Consider the following 19,675-nt stretch of genomic DNA (forward strand, 5'->3'; position numbering starts at 1 on the left):
CAAGTATACTTAAAGAAGCAACAGACAGGCTTGAAGGAACCTGCTGGAAAGAGAAAAGTAAAGTGACACAGAATTATTAAAAAGGAACTTGAAACCTTACAAAAATAAAAATATGTGACAACAGCCAAAAATTAAAAAAAAATCAACACATCAACTTAATAGCAGATTACACATAGCAAAGAGAAAATTAGTGAACTAGAATTTATGTCAGAAGAAAATATTCAGAGTATAGTACAGAGAGACAGAAAATGAAAATACAGAAGAGCAGAGAAGTGACATAGAGGATATATTGAGAAAGCGTAACACAGGTTCAGTCAGGATCCCAGAAGGAGAGAGAGAATGGAATGAGGTGATATTTAAAATGATACTTGCTGAGAATTTTCAAGAACTGATAATAGACTTTAATTCATAAATTCAAGCAGCCAAAAAAATCCAAATCTAGATAAATAAAGGAATTCTACACCTAGACACATCACAAAGAAACTTGAGGGGAAAAATAGAAAATTCGTAAAGCAGACTAAAAGTGACAGATTACTTTAAAAGAAGTTTCAGTTGGACTAAGAGAAAAAAGGAAGTAATTTACGTTTGAAGATAAATGAAATCCTGAACATATATGGAGCAATTGATCTTCGAATGGAAAAAAACATGTACTCTGTTGTTACAAAAAGGAATAAAATGGTTGTAGTTGAAGACATGTTTATAAATTCATGGAGGAGATGAGAGAGTTTCCATCAATGAAATATGAGTGAAATAGTGGAAGACTAGAAAAATACATAATAGGATTGTAAGCAGTAATGGGTGATATTAAATGAAAATTATGGGAAAGTGATGTATTAGACAGCAGCTATAGCTTGGGAAAAGCAGCTCCACGGACTACAGAAGATTTGAGAGATTTTCGCAGCAGAGTGGATCAAATGACCAGGGGCAGGAGGCTGGCTGAAGTGGCAAATGGCAATCAGGATGCATTTTGGAATATATTCAATATTTCAGCAGTTTCCACAAATCCTTAGGGAGTGGAACGTAGTAAAATGTCATTCATGCTGCCTGCAATAAAAATCACTGGGACTTTCTAGATAAACATTAGATTCATATGTGATTTCACAGACTGGTTGAATCTGAGATCTCTAGTTTACATGTGCAACTAAATATCTACCCAAGATCGCAGGTTGTATTCTCTGCCACATTTACTCACTAATCTCTGACTGCTTGTATGGATATAGAGCTGCTCTATAACATTGTCTTGCCCATGTTTATCACATTTCTTTACAGGTTCATCTTTACTATAAAGCTGTGGAGAAGCTCAAAGGCTGTGGAAAAGCTCAAACATCGTTTCTTAGGCGTTATTTCATCTACTCTTTTATGAAGTAGCAATAGTCAAGCACATTGGAATATTTGAATTAGCTTATTGATATAATCACTAGTTTAGTTTGAAAAAGAAAGAGACTAAGTAACTTATGAATTCTTGTTCTAGTTACAGTTTATAAAATATTTGAACAGCTGGGCAAACATTTCCTAACTAAACCAAAAGGAGGTAAAAGGTAATTAATCACTGGAATAATGGTACATAAGTGGGTCCAACAAAAGCAGTAGTGGTGATCATTACGTCGTAAGGGAACTCTAGGTTCTTACTGCCCTTAACTAGCCTTGAGTTGCTGAGGAAGAAGAACCTTTTTGAGGTATGAGGTAGCTCTAATCAGGGACTAAATTGAGTTGTTACAAATTCAACATCCCTGAAAGTAAAAAATCATTTAAAAGGTCAGTAACCAATTTTTTTCCAACAATAACATATTTTTTTATTATTGTGCTATTCAGATTTTTGCTGAACATTCAGCTTATAAACACATTTAGAATTTTTCAAAATTCCCTGGAGTCTTCCTATAGGTTGTAAAATGACAAGTTTGATACTCTGCACAGAGTAGCACCTCAGTAATTGAGTATCAATTTCAGGGCTGAATGAAGTTATTATTTCAGTGTTTTATTTACTATTGTATTTCTAGCATTTGGGTCAGTGCCAGTACTTTGGGGTATGTAATAAATATTTCTTGAATTAAATTACTATACTTAGTATACTCATATTAAAATGCTCAAGGTCAAAGTTTGGAGCATAGTTAAAGTAGTTTTTAGAAAGATCTTTACCTAAAATTGGAGTGAAGATGACTGTAGTGCTCTATATTATTTTGGGGTATCTATGTTATATTATTATATATATTCTATGTGTGACATAATTTATTATGTCTCTTAGGGAAGCCTTGTTTGTCACTAGGCTCAGGACTGGTCCTCAGTTTGTGTTGATTTCTAAACTTAAGTTCTGCCAGTGGTTAGACTTGGAGGTCGACTCATTGTAACCAAACTCTCACAGAAGTGTGTGTGTGTGTGTGTGTGTGCACGTGTATTTGATGTATTATTTACAATGTAACTGTTAAGGGGAACATCACACTCTTTGAGTGGGGAATACAATTATTTTCACATTGATTTTTGTTTGGTGAGTACTGGGTCTAGACTAGGGCTTTATTTTGATATTTTAATGGATAATTGTATTCAACTAGGGTATCTTGATTCATTGTTCCCCCTTAAATTGTTTGCCACCTACAGGGGTTTGTCATGATAAAATTTACACTTTAGGACTCCTCCCAGAAGAGTCAGCAAGAACACTGTAGTGTTGTCTTTATCATCTTTTGTTTGTTTTTGATTTTCATGCAGGCCAAACCATTTACCTGTTTTTCTCATGACCTTTTTCTTTAACAAACTAATTTCATTGTTAAACTTTAGATAAGAGAATAGGATCAGAATGAAGTTACTTTCAGATTTCTGGCTTGAAATGTTGCCCCTCCCAGAACATCTTAGACGCTTACTCATTTGATCTTAAGGTAATGCTCTTTGTTTTAAATATACTTTTCTGCACCTGAGGCACTGCTGACAAAGTAAGGCATAATTGCCCAAGCAATAGAGGCAAAATTAAAGTCTGGAAAAATCATTTAATATCTTTTGCTTCTAATTCAAGTTGCTCAATAAATGGAATGGATAGAGAATTTGGTGAAATCAGGTCAGTAATAATACATTCTCATGACATGTTATATTTTACAAAGCACGTTTACAAACATTACCTCAATTTAGTTATTAGCCCAAATCTTCTTTACTGGGATTAGCCCAGTTTTACACGTGTCACCTAGGCTCATAGAGGTTAGGCCATAGCTAGTAGTAGAAAATGTGGAGCAGCCCAAGGGATGTTGGTAACCATTTTCTGCATGTTAAGATGAATGCCAGTGGACAGTAATCAAGTTGAAAGATAATGTCTGTCACGTGGAAAGAGAATACCCCAATAGGTAGGTGCTTAGAGGATTGCCAGAAGTGAGTGGCTCAGACAGTAAGTAAAAAAGGTATAAAGAAATATTGTTGTAGGAGTGTAATGGAGATAGAAACTGAGTGAATCACTTTTGTAAAGATTGCTATTTTTGAAACCACTCAACATGAACTTTGAAGTATTAAAGTAAGCTTAAGTGAAAAAGTTCTCAGAAGCCACGCTATATATATTTGTTCTTTGACCACTGGAAAGTATTTATTTATTCAATGAAGTTAAATATTCTTTGACACTGTAGCTGAATTAATGGACATTCAAATTTTGTCAGCTTCTTTGTGATTTATCTTGCTCATATTCTAAACATAATTTTCTATTGACCTTTTGTTTACGAAATAAATATCTACCATGAACCTTGGAGATGAGTTTGAGTTCAATACATATTCATCAAATATATCATACTTTTATTGGTACTTTTTTTTTTGTTTTCTCACAGATCTGTGAGCAAACATTATCACAGAATATTATTCAAGACATTGACAGGAAGATGAAAATACTATGAGAATATTCAAAAGCATTTCATAGCTAAATATCGTTGTTATAATTCAAATCTAAATTTTCCTAAATAATACATGAGAAGAGTAAGCATTACCTAATGTTCTAAATGCAATAATAATTCACCAAATAGTACATTAATATGAATGATAATTTTCTAAATCTTTCATGATACAAGTTTTTCCTCTCAAAAAATAATTCCTGAGCACTTTTCTAGCTTGAGTAAAAGTTTCATGTCTTTGTAAAACCCCTTGACTAGAAATCTAATAAGAGAATATGCATTCAGCACTGACTTGCTGAATATTTTCTGTTTCCCTTGGTTCCAACTTTTACTCCTGGTGTAAATACTATGAATAAATCTAAATGTTAGAATTTTTAATAGTATTTTTATATCTCAGAATATAATTTATCTAGTATTAATAATTTCTTGGTTACCAAAGTCTATCAAGTACAGTATTGTTTTATTTTAACTTCTTACCTTAAATTAACATAATACTGACCATTATAGAATGAAGAATCTTACAGAAGACAACTGAAGGTAGACTGATGGTCCTTGGCCACAGACTCTTGTGGTTTGAATCCTGGTTCCATTGCATCATTAATTATTAGTGAATATATTCCTGGAAAAAATTCAGCTCCCGCATCAAAAATATCATATCTATATCTGTATAGCTACATAGATATATGCTTAGATGTATAGATACATGGAGATATGGATATATGAATATATATGGATATATATAAACATATATATACACACACAAAACATTTGTATCTCAGGTTTATTGTGAAAAGTGAATGAGATAATATATCTAAAGCACCCAGAATATTCTAAGCAATTAATAAATATATGTTTTATTTCTTTTTTTCTAATTAACTTTTTATTGAGGTGTAGTTGACATACAATATTATATTAGTTTTAGCTGTACAAAATATTGATTTGACATTTACATACATTATAAATATTTGTTTTGAAATAGCAATGATAATGGCTAACTTTTATTGAATGTTTAATATGTGCCAGGCCCTAGAGATAGAGTGCTGAATAAAACAGTCAAAGTAGTTCAACTCAAGGAGTTTATACCCAGAAGGCAGTAGAGAGAAAATAACCAGGTAAAACAATAAATAAAGATTTAAATAAATTATCTGAGTGATGTTATAGAAGGTATCTGGTAGAAGTGCTTTAGACAGGGTGAGAACTGAAAGCTTTCCTAAGGAGATGCCATTTGACCAGAAGTGAAAGGAATGAAAATTAGACTACATAAAAAGCTTGAGTGAAGACCAAAAAGTATGAAGCTAGCTTGAGGAACCAAAAGCAGGCCAGCTTGACTCAAATATTGTGAAAGAAGGATTGTTTTATAAGATAAGATCTGAAGGGAAGGCAGGAGCCAACTCATATACATTGTTGTAAATCATAATAAGGAAATTGAGTTTTATTCTAGAGCATTCAGAAGCCGCTGAAAGTTTCTAAGTAGGAGAGGTGTCATGATCAGAATTTAAGAGTTTACCCTGGGTGCTATATGGAGAATGAACTGTAAGGAGGTAAGAGTAGAAGCAAGAGATCAGTCTGGAATCATTTTAAGTTGGTCTGGTAAACAAATGATAGTTTAGTGTCAGTAAAGATGGAATCAACCAAATGGATTTCAGGTATATTTTGGCTGTGGAGTTAACATGAATTATCTGTAGAGAAGGGAGGTTGAGGAAAAGAGAGAAAACAAGAATGGTTTCCGTATTTGTGGCTTGATTGATTTGATTGATTGATGGCTCTATTTCTTAAGATATAAAATAAGTTTAGGAGAAAAGATGGGAAAAATCAAGAATTTTATTAGTACTTACTAAGTTTGTGATGTCCACTAAGTATTCAAATAGAGATGTCAAGTGAGATGTATGGAGTTGTGGGAATGAGTCTGAGTTAAATATTTAAATTTGCAATTCATTAACATATGGATGATATTTAAAGCCATAGGACTAGAAAGATTTGCCTAGAGAGAGAATAACAAATATATTTTCATTAATGATACAATACAATGTGTTATAATATCATGCAACACTATATTAGAATACTATACTAATGTAATCTCAACTGCTTCCAGAATTTAGCTGGGAGGTTAAGAGGTGTTGGTCAGAAAACAAAATGTATGAAATTAAGAGATGGTATAGTTGCTAGTTGAACTAAGAGAAAATATTGGTTTGTCAAATAAGATTCACTAAAATTAAAGATCTTACCATTAAGCTTCAAATAAATAATCAAGAAGCATAGGAAGAGCAGGAAGAGCACTGGGATCCAGAGTATGGCTCCTCAGCTTCTTCCTTCATGCATCAGACATGCCTCTGGCCCAGAGTCATAGATGAACAATTGAGCAAGTTGTGCTTGTTACCTCACACAATTGGGAGCATTTTAAGTTATGAAACATATCCATTTTGTAAGAGCAGATTTTATAACATTCTCCAGGAAGCTATACCTCATAAAGTCATAGACTTAGGCTTGTCCTACTAAAAGCCTTCCTATAGATAAAGATTTTCCTCCTACAATATACCAGAGATATGATCATTAGAGAGTGAGTTATTAACATATTTACTTTGAGATTAGATAAAATCAAATGGGATCTTTCGTTTCTGAAAATGATTCCCCCCTACCTCCAGTAAAGGGAGAGAAATGGAACAGGCCTAGCCGCTTAAATCTTTCCTTGCCACTGGTATCATCAAGGTGCAAGGTGTGACCATGGGAATGGATGATATAAGTAAGATGGCAGGAAGCGTTTTGGGCAGAGAGGACAAATATAAAAAAGAACGGAGAGGGTGGAGTGTTGGCATTCTTATTCATGTGAATGCTGAGGTCATGGAATAGTATGACAGAAATGGATTAAAGTGAAAGGTAGCATATTAGGAGTCTTTAATTAATGAGGGTGAATGACTGGCAGGTTGGAAGATGGCAAAATTAAGGAGTAAGGATGATGTATTTGAATGACACAAACTTCAAAGGAGAAGAGGTTTCTGATGGAGAAAGGAAGCAAACTTTTTTGAAATGGTTATGTGAGAATAAAGCATATAAAAACTCCATCTCCTCACTTCATCTTGATTAAATGTCAGAGAAAAGTAAGCAAACAATTCAGTCTTCTTTTAAGAGAGCTAGAAGAAAAGTGGTATCCTCAGGGATTTAATTCAAGAAGAACTTCATAAAAGAGGATGAGGGTGAAGGGAAATTTGGGAGGGTAGATGATAGGGACAGATAAAGAACCAGAAGTTGGGTTGGAATTCTTGTCTATACTTGGTTGTCATCAGGGGGTTTGATATCCCTGCATTTTGACAGGATTAGTCTTGAGATCCTCTTAAATGAAGGTCAGTGATCCAATTTGTTTTTTCCCTAGTAAGGTCTTGAGACAACTTCACTCATCCTTCCTCAGATTCATGACACTAAATTTCAGTGAGGAAATTAAGATGAAAGGAAATTGCTGCTTAACATTTCATATGGGTTTTTTTTTGGTTTATTTTTATAATGTTTGTCTTTACTGTAAGATCTCATTTAACAGTAATGAACTAGGTTGAGAATGCTTAGGTGTTTTTTTTAGTATTTGTTAAACTGAATTAGTGAATGAAAACTAACACAAAACTTGGGAAACTATCCAAAAGATTCCTGAAACTTGCAGAAACCACATAGGAAATTGGATTGTTTTGGGGGCTTTGCTTCCTTCTCCTCCTCCTTTATCTATCTACATATAGATCAAAAACTATATAATACTATTCGAAGACCTTGTTTAGAATTCACTTTAGAGTTTGAAATGCATTCTTCTTAGCTGAAAAAAAAAACCCTTTTAAGAGGCTGGTCCAGTGGAGCAGCAGTTAAGGCAGTTAAGTTCGCACATTCCGCTTTGGAAGCCCAGGGTTTGCTGGTTCGGATCCTGAGTGTGGACCTATGCACTGCTTGTCAAGCCATGCTGTTGTAGGCATCCTACATATAGAGGAACATGGGCACAGATGTTAGCTCAGCCCCAGTCTTCCTCAGCAAAAAGAGGAGGATTGGCGGTAGATGTTAGCTCAGGGCTAATCTACCTCAAAAAAAAAAAAAAAAAACCCCTTTATGAAAATATAAGAAGCTGAAGCCACTCAAAGACAAATCTGGTTAATAAAACATAAAATCAAGGTGAATGATGCTGTATTTTTAATGGGAATGAAATATGACTATAACAAGTACATTTTAAAAACAGATGTTGACGATAATTCCAAAAGAAGTACTCCAAAAATATTTTAGGAAATCATAATATTAAAATGTGTTTGACAAATTAAGGATAATATTTATTGAAATAGAAAACCTCTGGAGTTTGTCAAAATAAATATAGACTTACTAATTTATGTGTATGCAGCATAAATTATGCCCCCAAATCCCTATTTTCTCATAATCTCAAATTGTAATCAGTCAAGTAGTCAAGTGGTTCCTAAGGAGCAGTGACTGCTCAGCTTGCCACACTTCCATATATTTGGTTGGCAAGGAGAAAACAAGCCCAAATAGCTTTAGAAAGTTTATTACTCATGGCAAAATAGGCAGCATAAAGTTCATGTTCCCATTGGTTCCTGTTGGCCCCAAGTCCCATAGGGGCAATGCAGAGGTGGGCTGAGAAGAATGCTGCACACATAGTAAATCTGTGTCACAGCTGGATAATCTTGAGACTAAGGGGACCTTGATGTTTTGTAGGGGTTTCTGGTAGACCTGCCCCTCCTACCTTCTAGAAAGAGACATTATCTTTAATACCCTTGAATGTTTCTAAGGAGAAAGACTTCAGCTTTATTACCCTGAGATATAAGCCAGCCTGATCCCTGTTTCAGAGCAGTTTTACAAACATCCTTGAACAAAACTGTCAAGGCCTTTTGCTCAGAGAGCTGCAGAAACACCAGAATTAGCTTCCAACACACCTATAATGAAAATTTTAAAGGAAGGCATGACTGAGGCTTAAAACAGTTCAATGCAGAGTATCTCAAATTACTTCAACTTCAAAACATCTTGTCATTGCTCAGAAGATGGCATCATAGGAGAATTCTGAACTCACCTCCTCCCACAGACACAACAAATTAACAACTATTCTTGGAACAATTACCCTTGAGAGAGGACCAGAAATTGAATAAAAAGAACCCCCACAATAAGGGACAGTGCTGACTGAGGTGGAAGAGGCAGAAATTCCTTTCTGGAGGGGAAGAAGCCACAGCACTTCATGGCCAGAAGCAATCTTAACGTATATAGATTTCCTGGAGGTGTGGGGTATCTGAGCAGGACAGCTTTGCCACAGTAAGCATCTTTTGAACTCAGCACAACAGGGAAAAGTGTCATAATATATGGCTTTGCTGGTTATTAACAACAGGGGAAATACCAACAGAAAGCTGTCAAACATAAGAGAAGGAAAGTTTGCTCTTAAAGGTCCCATGCACAAATTCACCCATTTTGGAAAACAACCTAAAATCACCAGAAAGAAAAGGGCATAGTCATTTGGTGAAAACAGACTCACTTGATAGGCTCTGGGTGCATCACTGCAAGTCAGGAGGCAGCTTGGATCACTGCCCCAGGGACTCAGAAATTCACAGCATCTATTGTTGTGAACTAGTACAGGTATGCTGACACAGACACTGGCAGGTGCCATTAGAATTCTTTCTTTAACCTGTTATCATAGGAGTCTGCCACACTCAATAGAGCACAGATTTAACCAGCTCAGCCAGGGCAGGCAGCCTGTCCTAGGGACTGGCCCTACCCAATAGCAAGCCCTCGGGCAACTTGTGGGGTCACATAGATGGGGAGTGTGGGACCTCTGCAGGAGGCCAAGTGGGTCAGCCTCTGCAGGGCAGGGCATGTGTGATGGATAGGCCTGCATTGGTGGAGTGTGTAGGGCATCTACAGTGGGGCAAGTGGGTCTGCCTCAAAGGGTCAGGGCATGTGCGAGGGGCAGGACTGCATTGATGGGGTGTGAGCATCTGTGGGCAGTGGTATTTAGCTGCAGCAGACTTATGCTTCTCAAAAAGCTATGCAGCGGATTGGCCCTACTTTCCAAGACCTGGAACAATTGTGTGCTTCCACACCTGGGGCTGACCCACCCAGCTGCACTCCTGGAAGAGCTGACAACAGCCTTGGAGGCTGGTGGCCTACAGCAATTGTAAGCCCTTAGCCTAGCAACTAGCCATGCTGGGGGTCTACTCACTTAATAGAAAACCTGCAGCAGGAATGTGTTATTAGACCTTGCAGTCAACTATGCTGGGGCTCCCCATGCCTGATAAAGTGCCTGAAGAGACCTCATTACCACATGCAGCTGAGCGTTAAAACCAGCCAGCCAGGGGGACAGCCTAGTCTTCTGTCCAACTGCACCTAGAGGGACCCTGCCACAACAGAAGGGCACACACAGCCCACACAGGAGACACTCCTGAAACATTTGGAATTGGTCAAAAGAGGGAAGCACACTGCTGGGCCTCATAAGGCATCTCTTACATAAGGCCACCTCTCCAAAATTGGGAGACATAGCTGATCTATGTAATACATAGATATAAACACAAAGAAAGAGGCAAAATGAGGAGACAAAGGAATATGTTCCAAATAAGGGAAGAGAGTAAATCCTGAGAAAAATAACTAAATGAAACAGAGATAAACAATCTACCTGATAAAGAGTAGAAAGTAATAGTCATAAGGACGTTCACTGATCTTGGAAGAAGAATGGATGAATTCAGTGAGATTTTCAGCAAAGAATTGGAAAATATAAAAAAGAAGCAATCAGAACTGAAGAATACAGTAATGGAAATAAAAAATTCACTAGAGGGGATCAATTGCAGAGTAGATGGTATAGAAGATTGGATCAGCAAGCTGAATGAAAGACTAAAGGAAATCACCTAAGCTGAATAGATAAAAGAAAGACGAATGAAAAAGAATGAGGAAAGTCTAAGGGACAACAGCAAGTACACTAAAATCCATACTATAGGTTTCCCAGAAAGAGAAGAGAAAAACAAAGAGGCAGAGAATATATTTGAAGAAATAAAAATGAAAACTTTCCTAACCTAAGGAAGGAAACAGATACCTAGGAACAGGGAGCTCAGAGAGCACCAAACAAGATAAACCCAGAGAAGCCCACACAAAGACACATTATAATTAAAATATCAAAAAGTAAATATAAAGAGAGAATCCTAAATGCCATAAGAGAAAGGCAATAAGTTACATACACAGAAAACCCCACAAGACTATCAACTGACTTCTCAGCAGAAACCTTACAGGCTAGAATGGAGTAGCACAATATATTTAGAGTAGAAAGGAAAAAACCTACAGCCAAGAATACTCTACCCAGCAATGTTATTATTCAGAATAGAAGGAGAGACAAAGAGTTTTCCAGACAAGCAAAAACTAAAGGAATTTATCACCAAGAAAGCAGCCTTACAAGAAATGCTAAAGGGATTTATTTAAGTGGAAAAGAAAAGACTAGAAATAAGGGGAAAAAATTGTCAAAAATAACCAATAAAATCACTGGTAAAGGCAAATGAACAGTAAATGTAGCAGATCAATCACCTATGAAGCTAACCTGAAGGTCAAAAGACAAAAGTACAAAATTATCTATTTCCATGATAAGAGGATAATGGATACACATACACAAAAAAAGAGATTAAATAGGGGCTGGCCCCGTGGCCGAGTGGTTGGGTTTGCGCACTCCGCTGCAGGCGGCCCAGTGTTTCGTCAGTTCGAATCCTGGGCGCGGACATGGCACTGCTCATCAAACCACACTGAGGCAGCATCCCACATGCCACAACTAGAAGGACCCACAACGAAGAATATACAACTATGTACCGGGGGGCTTTGGGGAGAAAAAGGAAAACAATAAAATCTTAAAAAAAAAAATTAAATAATTAAATATGATATCAAAAACATAAAATGTGGGAGGAGGGGATCAAAACAGTAGAGCTCATAGCAAGAGGTCAAACTTAAAAGACTATCAACTTACTATACACTGCTATTTATATAGGTTATTATATATGAACCTCATGGTAATCACAACCCAGAAACTTATATAATAAATATGCAAACAATTAAGAGAAAGGAATCCAAATGTAATACTAAAGAAAGTCATCAAACCACAGAGGAAGAGAGCAAGAGAAGGAGAAAGGAACAGAGAAGAACTACTAAAACACCCAGAAAAAAAGTAACAAAATGGCAATAAGTACATACTTATCAATAGCTACTTTAAATGTCAATGTATTAAATGCTCCAGTTGAAAGACATATGGTGGTCGAATGGATGAAAAACCAAGACCCATATATATGCTGCATACAAGGAACACACTTCTGACCCATAGACACTCACAAACTAAAAGTGAAGGGATGGAAAAAGATGATACTCCATGCAAATGGCAATGAAAAGAAAGCTGAGGTGGCAATACTTATGTCAGACAAAATAGACTTTAAAACAAAAATCGTAACAAGAGACAAAGAAGGGCAGAACATGATGATAAAGAGAACAATCCAACAAGAGGATAAAACACTTGTAAATATCTATGCTTCCAACAAAGGAGCACCTAAATATCTAAAGAGATTATTAACAGACATAAAAGGAGAAATAGACAGTAACACAATAATAGTGGGGGACTTTAACACTCCATTTACACCAATAGATAGATCATCCTAACAGAAGATCAATAAGGAAACATTGGTCTTAAATGGCACATTAGACCAGATGGAATCAGTAGATATACACAGAACATTTCATCCATAAACCACAGAATACACATTCTTTTCAAATGCACATGGAACATTTTCCAGGATAGATGACATATTAGGTCACCAAACAAGTCTCAATAAATTTAAGAAGTTTGAAGTAACACCAAACATCTTCTCTGACCCCAACAGTATGAAACTGGAAACCAACTACAGGAATAAAATTTAAAAAGCCACAAATAGGTGGAGATTAAGCAAAATGCTATTGAACAATGATTGGGTCAATGGAGAAATCAAAAGACAAAGAAAAAAAACACCTGGAGACAAATGAAAATGAAAATATGACTGCCAAATTTTATGGGATACTACAAAAGCAGTTCTAAGAGGAACATTCATAGCAATACAGGCCCACCTCAATGAGCTAGAAAAATCTCAAATAAACAACCCAATAGTGCACCTAAAGGAACTGGAAAAACAAGATCAAAGCCCAAAATCAGTAGAAAGAAGGCAATGATAAAAATAAGAACAGAAATAAATGAAATAGACACTAAAAAATAAAAAAAAAATCAATGAAATGAAGAACTGGTTCTATGAAAAGATAAACAAAATTGACATCCCTTTAGCTAGACTCACCAAGATAAAAAGAGAGAAGGCTCAAATAAATAAAATCAGAAATGAAACAGGAGAAATTACAACAGATACCTTGTAAATGCAAAGGATTATAAGAGAATACTACAAAAGCTACACACCAAAACTTGGATAATTTAGAAGAAATGGATAAATTCTTTTTTTAAAGATTGGCACCTGAGCTAACAACTGTTGCCAATCTTCTTTTTTTCCCTGCTTTTTTCTCCCCAAATCCCCCCAGTACATAGTTTTTTATTTTAGTTGTAGGTCCTTCTAGTTGTGGCATGTGGGACACCGCCTCAACATGGACTAATGAGCGGTGCCACATCCATGCCCAGGATCCGAACCCAGGGCCGCCAAAGTAGAGTGTGTGGACTTAACAACTCGGCCATGGGGCCAGCCTCCGGATAAATTCTTAGAATCATACAATCTTCCAAAACTGAATCAAGAATAAATAGACAATTTGAATAGACCAATGCCCAGTAAGGAAATCAAAATAGTAATCAAAAACCTCCCAAAAAATAAAAGTCCAGGACCAACAGCTTCCCTGGAGAATTCTACCAAACATTCAAAGAAGACTTAATACCTATCCTTCTCAAACTCTTTCAAAAAATTGAAGAGGAGGGGAAGCTTCCTAACTCATTCTACCAGGCCAACATTACCTTGATACCAAAAACAGACAAGGACAACACAAAAAAGAACATTATAGGCCAATATCATTGATGAACATCAATATAAAAATCCTCAGCAAAATACTAGCAAATCAAATACAACAATACATTAAAAACATCATACACCATGATCAAGTGGTATTTATTCTAGGGATTCAGGGATGGTTCACCATCCACAGATCATTCGATGTGATACACCACATTAACAAAATGAAGAATAAAAATCACATGATCATCTTAATAGATGAAGAGAAAGCATTTGACAAGATATGGCATCCATTTATGATAAAAATTCTGAATTAAATCTTTACAGAAGGAAAGTACCTCAACATAATAAAGGCCATATATGACAAACACACAGCTAATATCATACTCAATGGAGAAAAGCTGAAAGCTCTCCCTCTAAGAACAGGATCCAGACAACGATGCCCACTTTTGTCACTCTTATTTAACACAGTATTGGAAGTCCTAGCCAGAGCAATCAGGCAAGAAAAAGAAATAAAAGAGAACCTAACTGGAAATGAAGTGTAACTGTCACTATTTGTAGATGACATGATTTTATATAGAGAAAACTGTAACAAATCCACCTAAAATATTTTAGAAACAACAAATCAATATGGTAAAGTTGCAGGATATAAAATCAACATACAAAAATCAGTTGTGTTTCTATACACTAACAACGAAGTAGCAGGAAGTGAAATTAAGAAGACAATCCCATTTACAATTGCAACAAACAGAATAAAATACCTGGGAATAAACTTAACCAAAGAAGTGAAAGACCTGTACACTGAAAACTATAAAACATTGTTGAAAGAAATTAAGGAAGACACAAAGAAATGGAAAGATATTCTGTGCTCTTGGATTGGGAGCATTAGCATAGTTAAAATGTCCATACTTTCCAAAGCAGTCTACAGATTCAATGCAATCTCTATCAAAGTTCCAATGACATTTTTCACAGAAATAGAACAAAGAATCCTAAATTTTTTATGGAAAAACAAAAGACCCCAAATAGCCAAAGCAATCCTGTGGAAAAAGAACAAAGCTGGAGTTATCACACTCCCCGATTTCAAAATACACTACAAAACTATGGTAACCAAAACAGCATGGTACTGGCAGAAAAACAAACACACAGATCAATGGAACAGAATGGAAAGCCCAGAAATAACCCACACCTCTGTGGACAGCTAATTTTTGACAACAGAGCCAAGAACATACAATGCAGAATGGAAAGTCACTTTAGTAAATTGTGCTGGGAAAACTGAACAGCCACATGCAAAAGAATGAAAGTAGACCATTATCTTACACCATACACAAAAATTAACTCAAAATGGATTAATGACTTGAATGTAAGACCTCAAATCATAAAAATTCTAGAAGAAAATGTAAGCAGTATGCTGTTCAACATCGGTCTTAGCAGCATATTTTCATATACCATGTTTGACCAGGCATGGGAAACAAGCGAAAAAATAAACTAATGGGACCACATCAAACTAAAAAGCTTCGCACAGCAAAAGAAACCATCAACAAAATGAAAAGACAACCTAACAACTGGGAGAAGCTTTTTGCAAACCATATATCTGATAAGGAGTTAATATCCAAAGTACATAAAGAACTCATCCATCTCAACAATGAATAAAGAAACAACTCAATTAAAAACTCAGCAAAAGATCTGAACAGACATTTTTCCAAAGAATATATACAGGTGGCCCATAGGCACATGAAAAGATGTTCAACATTACTAATTATGAGGGAAACGCAAATCAAAACTACAATGAGATATCACCTCACACCCATCAGAATGGCTATAACTAACAAGACAAGGAATAATAAGTGTTGGAGAGGAAGTGGAGAAAGGGAACTCTCATACACTGCTGCTGGGAGTACAAACTGTTGCAGCCACTATAGAAAATGGTAGGAGATTCCTCAAATTTTAAGAATAGAACTAACATATGATCCAGCTATTCCGTTGCTGGGTATTTATACAAACTACATGAAAACAGGAATTCTTAAAGATACAAGCACCCCTATGTTTCATTGTAGCATTATTCACAAAAGCCAAGATTTGGAGGCAACCTAGGTTCCCATCAAGGGACGAATGGATAAAGAAGATGTCGTGTATGTACACAATGGAATTCTACTCAGCCATGAAAAAAGTGAAATCTTGCCATTTGTGACCACATGGATGGACCTTGAGGGTATTCTTGTAAGTGAAATGTCAGAAAGAGAAAGTCAAATACTGTATGATCTCACTCATAAATAGAAGATAAAAAACAACCACCACCACCACACACTTAGATACAGAGATTAGATTGGTGGTTACCAGAGGGGAAGTGGGGAGGGAGGAGGGCAAAAAGGGTGACTGGGCACGTACATATGGTGATGGCTGGTAATTAGTCTTTGGGTGGTGAACATGATGTAGTCTAGATAGAAATCTAAATATAATGATGTACACCTGTAATTTATAATTTTATAAACCAATGTTACTTCAATTAAAAAAACCCTCTTTCATGTCTATTATTTATGTCTATTTTTAAAACCGCTTTCTAGTCCCAAGTGAAAACAACAAATCAAAAATGTGATGAACAAAAACACTAGAATTAACACAAGGAATGCTATTGTTTTATATTATTATTGGATATACAATAATTTTATTTTTCTAATTGTCATGAAATGACCCATGCCATTTAAGTGAGTTTTCCAAATAATTAAAAATTAATTTGTCACAAATAAAATATTTCCAAGCATTTCTTAAAATTTGGATTATATTAGTTTACTGATCTCTTACCTTTAACAAAGCTAGGACTTGAAGTTCTCTCATAGTTTTAGGCTTGTTTGCAAGCCCATAAACTTGAAAAAGAATGAGATATGTTTCAGGGTTTTATGGATAAGGCCTTTATATTCAGATACTTTTTTCCATATATTCCTTGATTTGCTAGTAATTTTCAGAGGACTGAATTGTCACCTCTGTTACCTTCGAATAGCTTTTTCCAGAAATCAAATTCCCTCATCATTTTTTAACATTAAGACTCATTAAAATTCCACTAAAAGCTCCAAGCACTTCTAATGAATATCTAGCAGCCACACAGAAAGCAGACAGTGAGCACTTGGGAGCTCAGAGGTAAACAGACAATTGCTAATCTAGGAAATTAAGGTCTGTTTCAGGTCAATCTAAGCATTACCACACTCGACCACAGGTCTTTTAATCTAGCCTTTACTGTCATAGACTATAGGAAATGGCACTCCAGAGGCCTATGACTACTTTTTAAATAATCTGTATTATTTTTCTCCTCATTAAAGATATGTTGTAACAGATTTGAACATAAAAATATAAGCAAAATAATGAAAATCATCCATAATCCTATTACCCACATAGCACAGCTGTTCACATTTTGGCTTATTTTCCATGATGGTTTCTCTCGTTCCTCTTTGTAAACAGGTGTGGGTCTAAAATTATTGACATGAAGCTCATAGTTTTGCATACTCTCTCTTTTCATTTATGATATCATGACCATTTTCTCACGTCAATATTTTTTAGTCATTTTCAATTCTTGAACTTCCCTCCGTTACTGTGCTTTTAAATCCTTCCCTTCCCAGGTCAGCCCTCTAACCCGAGTTAAACTGACTGCCTTCTTGTGCGCCCAGGGACTCCTGCACAGTTTTGCCACAACACTTAGGACACTTCAATTTGCTATTTCTTGTCTCTGCCATTAGATCATACACTTCTTGAAGTCAAGAGCAACATCCTTCACCTCCATATCACTAGCATGTCACATTTTACCCGAAAGGCAAGGTGTAGAAGCTCGCTAAAATTTTCTTACATCAATGTCAAGTCAATAATCATTGTTTCAGGATAAGTTCAAATATTGCCTTTTTCACAGTAATTACCTCCATGGGAGAGGACTATCTCCCTTTTGGGGGCCTTTATATTACCCTGCTTTTCATGGTGGTTTTTTCTTTGCATATTTTTTTCTCATGAAAATGAAAACTTCTTGAGGGCAGAGGCAATGCTATCTTTAATGTCATACCCCTCCTCTAAGTGCCTTGTAAAGAACTTAGGTGGAGGAAATTGTCAAGCACTTACGTTGAATTAGAAGGATATGACCTACCCAATTCAATCCTTTCCATAAAGAACCAGTGACTCAAACATTAATGTTTTATGAATGATCATTTCCTCAGATGAGGATATCTAGAGAAAAAAAGCCATAAAGTAAATATCACCATTTAAATTTTATTTATGAGAGGAGATTTTCATAAAGATTACTCACTATGACATTCATGTATATTCAGAACATAGAAAGAGAAAGGGTTGTTCCTTTGTAACTTATTTTGTCATAGACAAACATGGTCAATAAAATATTTTTTGTGGTTATGATGGCATGTGTATCTACTTATTTTAAATTCTAGTTGTGTATGCTTTTTGGTGAGGGAGGTTGGCCCTGAGCTAACATCTGTTGCCAATCTTCCTCTTTTTCTTTGCCTCCCCAAAGTCCCAGTACATAGTTGTACATCCTAGTTGTAAGTCCTTCTAGTTCTTCTCCATGGGGTGCCACCACAGCATGGCTTGATGAGTGGTGTGTGGGTCTGTGCCCAGGATCCAAACCCTCGAACCCTGGGCCACCAAAGCAGGGCACACAAACTGAACCACTGCGTAACCAGGCTGGCTCCCATTTTAAATTCTAACTTGTATCAATCCAAATTTACCTTCTTGAGACTTTTTCATGACAACTATTAGATTTCTTCTCTCTCTCTTTTTACATAATCAAATGAGGGCGTTATTTTGGCCAGAATTTTTGAATTTATCTTCTGAAAGAAAGTGTAAGTTTATGTCAGATTGTGTGATGTTCTCTCTTGTTCTACAAATGCTTATTTTTGAAACTGTAATATAAATACTAGGATTCATAAAAATTGAAAAAATATGGCATTATTCTGACCTGCTGTGCTCCTTTTTCTAAAAATAACTCATTTATTAAATTTTCTCATTGAAATTTTAATATTTGGGTATTATAGTAATAAAACTGTTCACTAAATATGTAATGGTTGATATTGTTATGTTAATTTCCTACTTTACATTATAGTTATACATAATTTTGAAAGCCATAAAGGTGATTGAATATTATAATAAAGTTTAAAACAATTATAACATTTTTCAGTTTTATTTCAGGTAACAGAACATTTTATTCCAAGCATGTGGTAACCATAATATTTGAATATCTAGTGGTATATATGGTGTTCAAGCTATCATGTTCCATTAGAAATGTCCTTGGACTAGAAATTTAAAAGCTGAGGTTTTCAATCTAATTTTACCATTATACCAGAAGCCATTTGAATTTAAGCAAGTTCTTATCCTAAGCCCAGTTTCTTTTTCTGCAATATTCACTTCAAACACTCAAACATTACCTGGGCCCCTGCTAGACTCCAAACACCATGACTATTGGGTTAAAAGGCACAAATTCTAAGAGATTAGTGATGTTAGGTATAATTTTTTTTCAAAAAGTCAAATATGTAACTTTCATATGAACATAAAGTGAGCACATGTCAAATTTTAATTCACTAATTAAGGATAGAATCTGTAAGATGGTAAGGATGGTTCAAAGAGAATTGAAGGAAGTATTTAGAGTGGCTGAAAGAATGAATGCTTGAATAAATTACTAAATTAGATATAAATCTAGTTAATGTCCAATAGGGCACTAAAACTGCATTGCTATAGGACAAGCATCACTTGAGTCTACTAGTTAATGACTGTCCTAATAGAGTTGTAAATTATCTAAACCAATAGTAAAATAGCAAGTGAAACAAAGGCATATACTCCTAGGAATCAGATAATCCCTGGCTGGGCCTGACAATGCTCAGCAAAAGTAGTGAA

The sequence above is a fragment of the Equus caballus genome, chromosome 4, assembly GCF_041296265.1.
Source record: "Equus caballus isolate H_3958 breed thoroughbred chromosome 4, TB-T2T, whole genome shotgun sequence".
NCBI classification, from domain to species: Eukaryota; Metazoa; Chordata; class Mammalia; order Perissodactyla; family Equidae; genus Equus; species Equus caballus.